The following is a 12821-nucleotide window of genomic DNA, read 5'->3' as shown; positions in this document are numbered from 1 at the left end:
AATGAGTTTCTGCAGTACTTCAGTGACACTAAGTAGCATCCCAAACATGTGGGTATGAGTAAGCCTGAATGAGGAGGATGCTATTCACCCCTCAATATTAGGAAATATACTTTGGGCTGAGTTTCCCTTTGCAGTCATGAGTTGTACTGAGTCACACATGATCACATGGTTCTCCTAGAGGTTGATGGGAGAACCCCTTGATATAGAATATTTTAGCCTTAAACTACTTCGGCAAAACCTGACCTTATCAAAATTTAAGATTTGACTGGAGTACAGGAAGGGAACATTCTATAATACTCCATTCCTACGGGAGGACTGAAAATATTCCCTTGAATTTCCCTATGGAATCAAGCAGTCCCAGGCCCCCTTTCTGACACCAACACTAAATTTGCCTAAAAAACTTAGAACAGTAAGAGTTTTATCAGACACAGGAACCAAACCAAAAAGTACAAACGTGAAGGATAAATCACTGGACACATTCGTTTTTCTCTCCCTCATTGTACTTTATCAAATCTACAACCCCTAGTTCCATTTCTGCTTCTCCCTCTGCCTTTAGGGAAATCTTGCCAAGCATGTGATCCCTTGGAAATTAAGCCCTAATGACTACATCTCTAGTCGAGTTAAGTTGGGTTCTTCTCTCATTTGTTTTTCCATAAATCATTTGAGCTTGTGAGTTTGCCAACAAGCATGATTCATAAATTCATTTGCTATTGAGTTTCTCAATATAATTTTAATTCTGTAGTTTAATGAACTGGCTTATAACAATATTCTAAAGACATCAAACCTCACTGTTGATCCTGTTTTGGCATGCTGTGTTCACCCTGCCTCCTACCTACATGTTTATTCTTTCAGAGAATTAACTTATTAAGTCAAATTTCCAGAAGAAGACAATAGTTAATCCCACTGCTGTTTCAAAGCAAATGCAGTAATTGGTTTTGTATAGAGAAGAAGCAGCCAACTACATTAATATATAACACTATCAAAACATATATGTCAAATGCTATTTTAATGTGCTATTGTTTAATAAATTATCCAAATATTATCAAAATGTAATGTTTCCATGTACTTTAAACCATGCATCTGTTTAACACTTCTTTAGGAAAGTTTGCATAATTATTTTCCTGTTTTGTATTGAATTAGACTAAACAGACCAGTAGAAAGCTCCTAGGAACTGTTCAGATATCAGAGATAAAAGCTTAAAAATAGAACAACACTTTTTAGTGTTTATTAAAAACATTCCCCATAAGGCTTTTGAAAGGAATCATTTGAAAAGCTATAGCAGTTTAGTTGTTCTGGAAATGAGGTTTTATTAAAGAGAGAGGAAAAAAGCAAGGTGTTACCAAAGAGATGGAATTTCAAAGAAACTGTGAGTTAAAATTAAAACGTAATTTAATGTCTCAGTTCATAGGACTCTTAAGACTTCAGCTCAAATTTTAGACACGACTAAAAATATGATAGGAGTATTCTGATGACCACACTCTTCTTCCCTCAGTGACCCTCACTGACCCTCCTGCTCAAGCCCTTCATTTGGAGAGACTCACAAAAGAAGACTGCCTTCACACCTTCTTTATTGAGCATCTCAAGAAACGCCCAAGAAATTAAGATGTAACCTGTCACAATTAGGAAAGGGAAATAGACAAAGACTCTAGTATTAGAGGAAAAAAAAAAAACCTCACCCAGAGATAAGTTTAAGTATTGCTCAAAGAGGCCATGTGTGTGTGTGTGTGTGTGTGTGTGTGTGTGCATGTGTGCTAAGCCGCTTCAGTCATGTCTGACTCTTTGCGGTCCGTGGACTGTAGCTCACCAGGTTCCTTTGTCCATGAGATTCTCCAGGCAAGAATACTGGAGTGGGTAGCCCTGCCCTTCTCCAGGGGATCGTCCCACCCAGGGACTGAAACCGTGTCTCTTAGTCTCCTACATTGGCGGGCAGGTTCTTTTCCACTAGTGCCACCTGGGAAGCCACATATATATATATATACACACACAAACACACATATGTATATAAATGTATGTGCATATATATATCACAATCCATATATCTATATACATGTATATGGATGAATATACCATATGTCTATGTATATATATTTGGAAAGAGAGAGCATGTGTTTTCTTTAGGAAGATTCTGTTCATTTCTGGTTTAGTCTTTCTCTGCATAATCCTTTAAACATATATATATTTCAAAGAGCGTCTGTATGTCAATATCAGTATAGATATGTTACAGTAAAAATATAGATACAATACAGATACAGATATGTTAACAGTAGCAACATAAAGAGTTTTTACAATACTTTAGGATTGAAATGTACACACTGCTATATTTAAAATAGATACCCAACAAGGACCTACTGTACAGCACAGGGAACTCTGCTCAATACTCTGTAATAACCTAAATAGGAAAAGAATTTGAAAAAGAATAAATGCATATATTTATGTATTTATCACTTTGCTGTACATGTGAAACTAACACAAGATTGTTGACCAACACTGCTGCTGCTGCTAAGTCACTTCAGTCGTGTCCGACTCTGTGCGACCCCATAGACGGCAGCTCACCAGGCTCCCCCGTCCCTGGGATTCTCCAGGTAAGAACACTGGAGTGGGTTGCCATTTCCTTCTCCAATGCATGAAAGTTAAAAGTGAAAGTGAAGTCGCTCAATCGTGTCCGACCCTCAACGACCCCATGGACTACAGCCTTCCAGGCTCCTCCATCCATGGGATTTTCCAGGCAAGAGTACTGGAGTGGGGTGCCATTGCCTTCTCCGTGATCAACTCTACTCCAATACAAAATAAAACTTTTTAAAAATACCTAAGAATAAATTTAACTACAAAGAAGCAGAACCTTCTTGAAGCAAATGTTTTATCTATATTGAGGTCCATAAAAGACTTAAATACATCACATACCCTGTTCTTGGGCTAAAAGTCTTAAACTTGTAAAAATGTCAATTCCATTTAGATTAATCTATAAATTTAGTGAGATCCAAGTAAAAATACTGGAAAGTCTTTTAACCTTGCATAACTGCAATTTTTTTCCTTTTGTATAATTTTATTGGCTAATTCTTTCAGAAAAAATTAAATAATGACAGTAATAATTGTCACCTTTTTTATTTTTACTATACTTTCCATCATTAGGAGTTAGGCCAACATTGGTACGACATATACGTACTGTAATTTTTTAGTTACATGAAATAAACTTAACACTGAACTTCTTAAATTCAATCAAACACAGCTTATCTGTCTTTCTACTTTCTTCTGGTGGCTTCTTATGCCACCATACACTCCCATCTCTTCTTCACTATGGTCCTTTGCTGTCTATACCTCTTTATTCTGACGTCTAAAAGTTGAAGATGCCTCAGAGTTTCTCTTTATCTAAACTCTTGTTCATGTAATCTCATCTGGTCCATCGATAAAATCCTAAATTAAAAGAGCCAACCTGGGCCTCTTTCCCAAGTTCCTTCCTCATATCAACTCCCTTAATGACATCTCCACTTGCATGTCAAATAGGCATCTCAAGATTACCATACCCAAAATAGGACTCTCTGTTCTCTCTGCCCCCAAACCTATTAGTCACCTCACACACTTTGTCTCAGTAAATACCACCAACAACCCACTCAGTTGCTTAAGTCAAAAGCTGAATGCTTCTTGATTCTTCCTTTTCCCTCATACAGTCCTTTTGGCTGTACCCCCAAAATACCTTTCACATTTCTTCCTTTTGATTTCTATTCCTCCATCCCAGTGCAAGCCACCATCATTTCTAACCTAGACCCCTACAGCAGCCTCCTGGCCAGTCTCTCTGCTTCCGCTCTACTTGTGTCCCCGACCCCACAGCCCATTCTCCACGCAGCAGCCAGAAGGATTGTTTTAAGCATTAACCACATCTTGTCACTCCTCTGCTTAAAGTCCTCCAATGACTTCTCCTTGAAAGTACCAAAAAGTCCAAGCCTTTCTCTGCACCCCAGCCAACAAATCCCTTGCTGGTAGGATTCCCACTCACTCCTCCAACCTCAACTCACACCACACTCTTCATCACAAGTTTCCAGCTTTCTGGCCATGAAGAGAGAAGGATCTGATTAACTTTTGATTTCCAAATCAATAATTTTCTCCTGATTCTGGTGTTTAAATATACAATTTTTTCAGTGCAAAGTTATGATATTTTAAAGGAGTCCTCTATTTTACCCACCCTGTTGTCACTTATTGATTTATAGCTAGTGTTGTATTTAAACAATTCTTGTCCTTTGCACTAAATCTAAACTCCCTTCTACCACATATAGTCAATGCTTCCCCACTCCATCAGGTGCACAAAATATCTTTACTGAAATGAGCTTATATTCAGTGAAACAGGCAGACCAAAAAAAAAAAAAAGGTTGGATAGAAGGATAATTATGCTGTACAAATCCCTCCAGGGGATCTTCCCGACCCAGGAATCCAACTCCAGTCTGGTAGGTCTCTCACTGCAGGGGATTCTTTACCACCAGCGCCACCTGGGAAGCCCCATGTGGAAACTGACACTCCTGCGAAATTTTGTGCATGTGCAGCTGAGCTCAAAGACTTTCACACACGGCTTCTGATTATGGGTATCCAACTGAAGCAGTGCAAGTGTGGGGGTTCCTGTCTCCTGCTTATCTTACCCTTTTTCTTACTCTCTAACTTTGAGTACTTCATGCTTCCTCCATCCCACTTCCTCCACCCCAAACCAGAAGTCACTCAGCATCTTCACTGGCACTTGTCTGGTGTGCATTAGTGAAAATGATCCAAGGCTTATTGTAAGCATTTGTCATTTAAACTTTTACAAGAATAAAGAAGAGAAGGGCTTTGTTTCCTATAAAGGCTTTGGGAAACTTAGGGAAACCCTCCATAGTCACTCTGTGTTGTGCTTAGTCATGCAGTCACTTCCGACTCTTTGCGACCCCGTGGACTATAGCCTGCCAGGCTCCTCCGTCAATGGGATTCTCCATGCAAGAATACTGGAGTGCATTGCCACACCCTCCTCCAGGAGATCTTCCCAACCCAGGGATCTTCCCAACCCAGGGATCGAATCCAGCTCTCCCACATTGCAGACAGATTCTTTACTGTCTGAGCCACCAGGGAAGTCCCCATAGTCACATTAGGTTGTGTCTTTTAGGTAAAATGTACACATTTTTTAAGGACACTTGTATATCCAAGCATGTTTTGCAAAGTCCTTACATTGATTATTTAAGGTGGTAGAAGAAGTAAGTACAGAAAAGTGGAATTAACCATTGTATTCACTTCCTACTGCTGCTGCAACACCTTTCCAAAAATGTGGTAGTTTGAAACAGCACAAGTTTATTTTCTTCTCATTCTTGAGGTCAGAAGGTCAAAATGGATCTCACTTGGCTGAAATCCAGGGGTCAGCCAGCCTTCTGTTCTTTCTGGAGGTTCTAGGGAGGAATTGTTCCTTGTTTTTCTGCCTCTAGAGTCTGTCAATGTTCCTTGGCTCGTGTTCACCCTCCATCTCCAAAGTAAGCATCTCATGACCACTGACCTCTGCTTCTGTCATCACACCTCCTTCTCAAATTCAGACTCTCCTCCTTCCTCCTTTTGTTTACAAGGACCCTTGAGATTATACTTGGGTGAGCCTGGATAAACCAGGATAAAATCTTCATCTCAAAACCTTTCATCACATCTGCAAAAACTCTTTTGCTGTATAAGGTAATATATTCTCTGGTTCCAAGGATTAGGACACAGACATCTTTGTGGGGGAAGGTGTAACTAGTTTGCCTATCACAGTGATGAGGGGGAAAAGAACAAAATAGAGCAAGAGAAAGGTAAATTACCAGTAGAAATAATAATGGGTCTGTAAATTCCATGCATGTGAGATTAGGAACTCCTTGTTTCACCAGAGTGTTGTACAAACCAGTGATTCTCAGCCTTAGGTACACGTTGCAATCACCTAAGACGTTTTTAAACCTCCTAAAAACTAACCCGGAGGCTTCCCAGGTGGCTGTGTGGTAAAGAATCTGCCTGACAAGTAGGAGATGGGAAGTGGGAAGATATCCTAGAGAAGGAAATGGCAAACCACTCCAGTATTCTTGCCTGGAAAATCCCATGGGCAGAGGAACCTGGTGGCCTACAGTCCATGCAGTCACAAAAGAGTCAGACACAACTTAGCACCTGAGCATGATCACAAATAACCAACCCACACCCCAGGCAAGTTAAATCAGAATCTCTGAACGTGGGGAACATCAGGAGTCTTAAATGTTTCTCAGGTGATTCCATTTGGCAGCCGAGTTTGAAAACCCCTGGTCTAGGTTCTTGATGCTAAGTAAAAACCTCTTCCTGTGGGTTTTTATTGTTCCTGATTGGTTACGGGACCTAGAGCTCTCCCAGTTGGCTGCTGCCTAGTTCCAGCTATGTTCAACCCTGACTGGGTGCTCCATTCCCAGGTGAAAGATGCCCCATTCTAGTTACTGTCTCCAAGGGCGCCTGTCTTCTCCTTCAAAGCCGACCCTCCAGGCTGCCAGAGGCTGTCACCATCTCACTGTGCTCTCCACCTACCTCACGATAGAAACTGCTGCCTAAATCTCTTCTACCCCATCCTAACTTCCTCCCAAAGTGTGGTGACAATGCTTCGCTCTCTGGAAAGGTCATTCCTAGTTCCTTGGCCCTGTCTCTCTTTTAGGCCTCCAGCATCCAGCAGAGCAGCCTCTGAAACACCCAGAGGGTGGAAGCGAGGACACGGAAAGAAACAGAGGAAAAACACAGCTGCCTAAGAACCTAAGAATTGAGAGGTTAGTTCCAGACAGAGTGTGTGTGTGTGTGTGTGTGTGTGTGTGCGTGCATGCATATGTGTTTTAAATTCCATGTGTAAAAAGTACAAGTGATTATCATTTTGAATAACTCATGGGAAGAAAAGCTGTAACATCTCATCTTGATTCCACAGAAAGTAATACCAAGTGATTTTCATGAATTGTTTATTACTTGCATAATCATTGCATAGCATGAATATTATATATAATTTTATGCTGCTAAGTCGCTTCAGTCATGTCCGACTCTGTGTGACCCCATAGACGGCAGCCCACCAGGCTCCCCGCCGTCCCTGGGATTCTCCAGGAAAGAACACTGGAGTGGGTTGCCATTTCCTTCTCCAATGCATGAAAGTGAAACGTGAAAGTGAAGTCGCTCAGTCGTGTCCGACTCCTAGCGACCCCATGGACTGCAGCCTACCAGGCTCCTCCATCCATGGGATTTTCTAGGCAAAAGTACTGGAGTGGGGTGCCATTGCCTTCTCCGACAATATACCCAATTAATGCCAAATGAGTCCTGTTCTATCCAGTGATTCTTCAAGGAGCTTTTTACAATGTTCTGTCTGATAAGATGCCACCTTTTCCTGTGACCTGGTGTAGAAACAAGACTGATTAACTGAAATATTTTCAGTACACTGTTCATAGGTACAGATAGTGTATAGAATATCCATTCTTCCAGCAGGGGGCTGTCTCACTATTAGAAGTGTAGCTGGGAAAAATTATTTAAAATTATCCACTTCATTGTACATTCACATACCCATTCACCAAAATATCATTGAGTGTCTACTAACTGCCAAATTCTATTACTTTTCAGGAATACAGTAGGAAGCCCTTGGTCTCAGGGAACATAGAATCTGATTTCTAAATTTTAAGTAAAAGCTGTTATTACTAGGACATTCATTTGGGGATTGGGTGATTCTGGTTGCTGAGAAAGTACTTTGAAAAGATTTGGAATACACATTAAATTTGATTTTGTTCTCCTCTGTGCTCTGAGAGATATATTTCCTGCGGCAACTAGAAAGAGAAACTGCCTCTGTTCCTTTGATATACTCTTCTGAGATCCAGTCAATGCTCGATTCTGAGAGGAAATGACTGACGTAAAGGTAGAAGCTTCCTATGCCAACAATTTCAAATTGCTTGTAGAATCGATTATTCTAAGAGCTGGTGGTGTCCCTGGTGGTTCAGTGGTACAGAATCTGCCTGCACAGCAAGGGACACGGGTTCGATCCCTGGGTGGGGAGTATCCCCTGGAGAAAGAAATGGCAACCCACTCCAATATTCTTGCCTGGAAAGTTCCATGGACAGAGGAGCCTGGTGGGTTACAGTCCATGGGGTTTCAAGAGTCGGACACAACTTAGCAACTAAGCCACCAACCACCACCATTCTAACAGCAATGAGAGAATGAGATACAATATTCAAGATGCAGAGACCATAAACATCACCTCGTACAATGCTTGTCAAGTGGTTTTATATAGGGACTAGTCAAGAAAACTCAAGATTTTTCAGGTTACATTTCTGTCTTCCTTCCCAATGAAAATGACACCATTGCTTCTTATGGGAGAAAACCGTTCCTACAACTTGGATTTCCCACTTTAATGAGTTTTTTAAATGCAAATTAGAAGATTGGTACTGTTTTAACAACCAGTAAAACATTAACATGAGAACATATTTGAGAGGTAAAACGTAACGGCGGCTTCTAATCTTCTTTCTTAACATTTCAGGCTGGATGCAGCTTCAGGGCTACAGAATGTACCTTGACCCCATATCCAGCCGTCTCATCTTGCAGATTAAGGCTCTAGAGCCCAGGGACAACTCAGGATTTGTCCGCGTCGCACATTGAGTACTCAGGACATCCTTTTTTTTTTCCCACAATTAGTTCTTAAAGATTGTGAAACCAGAGATTCTGCAACTTAAGTTAACCAATTCAACCAGCCCAAAGTGAAAGCCAGTTCAGTAACCCCTCTGAAAAGACATCACTTAAGAAATGACAGATTGCTAACTGCCTTCACCCCATCACAGGAGCCCGCTCCATCCTGAGAATTATCATCTTATAAAATCACACTTTGGGCCCAAAGACAACTTCTCATTGTTTCTAGTTTTGTTCTCTGCATCTGTATAAAGGGTTGCACTATAATTATTTAAGAACAACCATCATAACTTCAGTTCTCTTTTCCAAGTTAAACATCCTCAATTTTTCAGGCATTTTGCATTTCCAAAGTTTCTCCTCAAATCCCACCCAGATCCTAACATGTGATGTCTAATGTGAAGTAATTTCAGAAGAATGTGAAAAGCAGTGAGTACAAAGCAGTGAGTGGGATATTCAGAGAAACAAAATATGTCCATTTCCCAGAAAATGTTTTATCTACAGATGAGAGAAAAAAGAATAATCACTCTGAACAACTAGAGGAAAAACTTCTTGCCTTCATGCCATTTCAATCAATAGAAGGACTTTTTCAGTTTAGCCAGTTCTTCAACCTAAAGAATGAGTTTATTTGGGGGGAAAAAAAATCAAGACATTTCATCCATATGATAGCAATTTACAAATCAACCCAGAAACTCCAGCTACCTCTCCTTCCACCCGAAAATCCCAGAAAGGTCCAAATGGATCAATGTGCAGCTGGAGGTTCAGTGCTCTTCTGGCGGTATTACATTGTCCTGAAACACATATTCTCCACTGTCTGGGATATAAGAGGTCTTTGGACTAAAATAATAAGCATACCAGAAAAACCACCAAGGTGTCATCTTCTACTGGTAAGTAATTCTGGATGTGTTTTTATAAATCAGTGAGTAAAAGATACTCTTTGCAACAATTTCCAAATACAGTTCCTAAAACTAGTTTTAGCTGTTTAAATATGGTAAAAATGAATCCATTGTCCTCGGGCTCTTTATGATTGAGCGAATCAGTAGTTACTCAGAATAGTCCAGCTTAAGGCCAGCAAATCAGTATCGACAAGTGTTCAAATTCCACACTAGCCCCTCACAACTTACGTGATTTGTCCTTTGAATTTTGTTAGTCAGAAACCAGCCATGTGTTCATCTTTTTACCTGTGTGTCAAGGCAGAGTTTAATTTCAGAGACTTACAGTGATCATATATATTGTACTGAATTGAAAGTCATAAAACTACATTCTAAGTCCATCCTCTGCAACTACTCCTTACTCCTGTGGGTAAGTTATTCCTTGGAATCTGTTGCCTAACAGAAAGCCCTCACGTAAAAAAAAAAACTGTCCTAGTAGAGTTCAGTTCAGTCACTCAATCGTGTCTAACTCTTTGCGACCCCATGAACTGCAGCACGCCAGGCCTCCCTATCTATCACCAACTCCTGGAGTTCACTCAAATTCATGTCCATTGTGTCCATGATGCCATCCAACCATCTCATCCTCTGTCATCCCCTTCTCCTCCTGCCTTCAATCTTTCCCAGCATCAGGGTCTTTTCAAATGAGTCAGCTCTTCACATCAGGTGGCCAAAATATTGGAGTTTCAACTTCAACATCAGTCCTTCCAATGAACACCCTGGACTGATTTCCTTTAGGATGGATTGGTTGGATCTCTTTGCAGTCCAAGGGACTCTCAAGAGTCTTTCCCAACACAACAGTTCAAAAGCATCAATTCTTCAGTGCTCAGCTTTCTTTATAGTTAAACTCTCACATCCAATCATGACTACTGGAAAAACCAGAGCCTTGACTAGACAGACCTTTGTTGACAAAGTAATATCTCTGCTTTTTAATATGCTGTCTAAGTTGGTCATAACTTTCCTTCCAAGGAGTAAGGATCTTTTAATTTCACGGCTGCAATCACCATCTGCAGTGATTTTGGAGCCCAGAAAAATAAAGTCAGTCTCTGTTTCTCCATCTATTTGCCATGAAGTGATGGGACCAGATGCAATGATCTTAGTTTTCTGAATGTTGAGCTTTAAGCCAACTTTTTCACTCTCCTCTTTCACACTTTCATCAAGAGGCTCTTTAGTTCTTCTTCACTTTCTGCCGTAAGGGTGGTGTTATCTGCATAACTGAGGTTATTGATATGTCTCCCGGCAACCTTGATTCCGGCTTATGCTTTATCCAGCCCAACATTTCTCATAATGTACTCTGCATAGAAGTTAAATAAGCAGGGTGACAATATACAGCCTTGACATGCTCCTTTTCCTATTTGGAACCAGTCTGTTGATCCATGTTCAACAGTTGGTTCTAATTGTTGCTTCCTGATTTGCATACAGGTTTCTCAAAAGGCAGGTAAGGTGGTCTGGTATTCCCATCTCTTGAAGAATTTTCCACATTTTGTTGTGATCCATACAGTCAAAGTCTTTGGCATAGTCAATAAAGCAGAAATTAACTTCCTAGAGTTGTTATAAATATGCAGTAAGAATAATACATGTGAAAAATATTTCTCAAAATCCTACATGAGACATTGTTATTGTTATGCTTTGTATTTACTTGATTTTCTCCTTTATTTATAAGATATAACCACCTGGAATATTTTCACATTTCCATCTTTATTATAGCTAAACAATAATAAAACATTAACACAGTGAAGTACTTTTCAAATGTTAATTTTCATAGTTTGCCAAACATACAATAACAATGCTCTACCTTTGATGTTCCTACCATTTCATTTTACTTCTTCTAACAAGTACAGAGAATGATGAATTTAATTAAGAATGATTTCAGATTAACTTCTCTAACATAAAGCACTCAACTTTTATAATATATGTAGAGCAAGTATAATAAGCACAGAAATATGTAATTGCTTTTTAGGAAATATTTGTTTCCAATTTAGGTTTCAGAGAAATGTGGAAGACTAAATTATATCATTTTTAATGGCTGTCAGGTAAAACTCTCAAGATCAGTAGTAGATTAAGAAATAGACAGGCAATTATAGAAAAAAGAAAAGTATACTTTAAAAGCACTGGACCTTAGGCTCTACCATTATTCCGTAAACCACAAGAAGACCATTATTGCTGAAGTAATATTATCAGTAATGCTCTATAATATTCCTGTATACAGCTAGTTCTACCCTGTTTTAACATTTGTAAGTATAGATTTTAATCCCACTTTTTCATTTTTATAATCAACAAATAAATCCATATATATTCATCTTGGTGATAATTTATAATTACTTTCATCCTGTATTTTATCTTCATTTTTTTAAAGTCATATTTAGGAAATGTTGTTCAGTGTATACCTGTAGGGTCTTTCTGGCACCCAGGTTTGGGTGCCCCATCCCCATTTTCTCTGACTGAACTAAATTCTCAGAATTTCCTTACTTAGTGTGTGTTAGTCGCTCAGTTGTGTCCAACTCTTTACAACCTCATGGGCTATAGCCCACCAGGCTCCTCCATCCATGAAGTTCTCTAGGCAAGAATACTGGAGTGGGTTGCTATTTTCTTCTCCAGGGTATCTTCCCATCCCAGATTGAAGCTGGGTCTCCCACATTGCAGGCAGATTCTTTACCATCTGAGTCACCAGGGAAGCTCCAAATAATTAGAAAGTAAAAGGAACTAGGTTCCACCAAGACTTGAACTCAGATTGCTGGATTCAGAGTCCAGAGTGCTAACCATTACACCATGGAACCCCTCAGCTACTTAACGTCTGCTGTTATTTGTAGCATGCCCCTCTGGCCACTTCCTATCCTATTCCAGCTACATCCAGGTGTTTGGTGTGTGCTTCTAGTTATCTGCAAGCCAGCTGCTCCCTTCATGGATCCAATGAAAGAGCAGGTAGGCAGGATGTCTTCATCCTCAAAAGAAAAATCTGAAAATAGCCTTAGCATTCTCCTTGTCCAAAAGTAGAGATGCCAGGGGGTCCTTAATTGTTTGTGCGTGAGTTCATTCATTTAGAGATGTTGTAACAAAGTATCAGAGCACCACCTCTAGAACAGCTTCCATTCCTAACTCTGCTGCTTATTAGCTATGATCTTGGGTGACTTAGTTCAGTCTCTTAGTCATGTCCGACTCCTTGAGACCCCATGAATCGCAGCACAGGCCTCCCTGTCCATCACCAACTCCAGGAGTTCACCCAGACTCACGTCCATCAAGTCAGTGATGCCATCCAGCCATCTCATC

At 40.1% G+C, this 12821-nt stretch overlaps 1 non-coding gene across 1 annotated transcript; it reads right to left on the bottom strand.

Moving 5' to 3' along the window:
• Positions 1-12259: 12259 nt before the first annotated feature.
• On the bottom strand, positions 12260-12331 carry TRNAQ-CUG (transfer RNA glutamine (anticodon CUG)). The gene has a single exon. It is a non-coding gene; the product is annotated as a tRNA-Gln (tRNA).
• Between the last annotated feature and the right edge of the window lie 490 nt (positions 12332-12821).

The sequence above is a fragment of the Bos taurus genome, chromosome 4 (assembly GCF_002263795.3).
Source record: "Bos taurus isolate L1 Dominette 01449 registration number 42190680 breed Hereford chromosome 4, ARS-UCD2.0, whole genome shotgun sequence".
NCBI lineage: Eukaryota > Metazoa > Chordata > Mammalia > Artiodactyla > Bovidae > Bos > Bos taurus.
The sequence above is the reverse complement of the archived record's forward strand: the minus strand, read 5'-3'. Positions and strand labels throughout refer to the sequence as shown.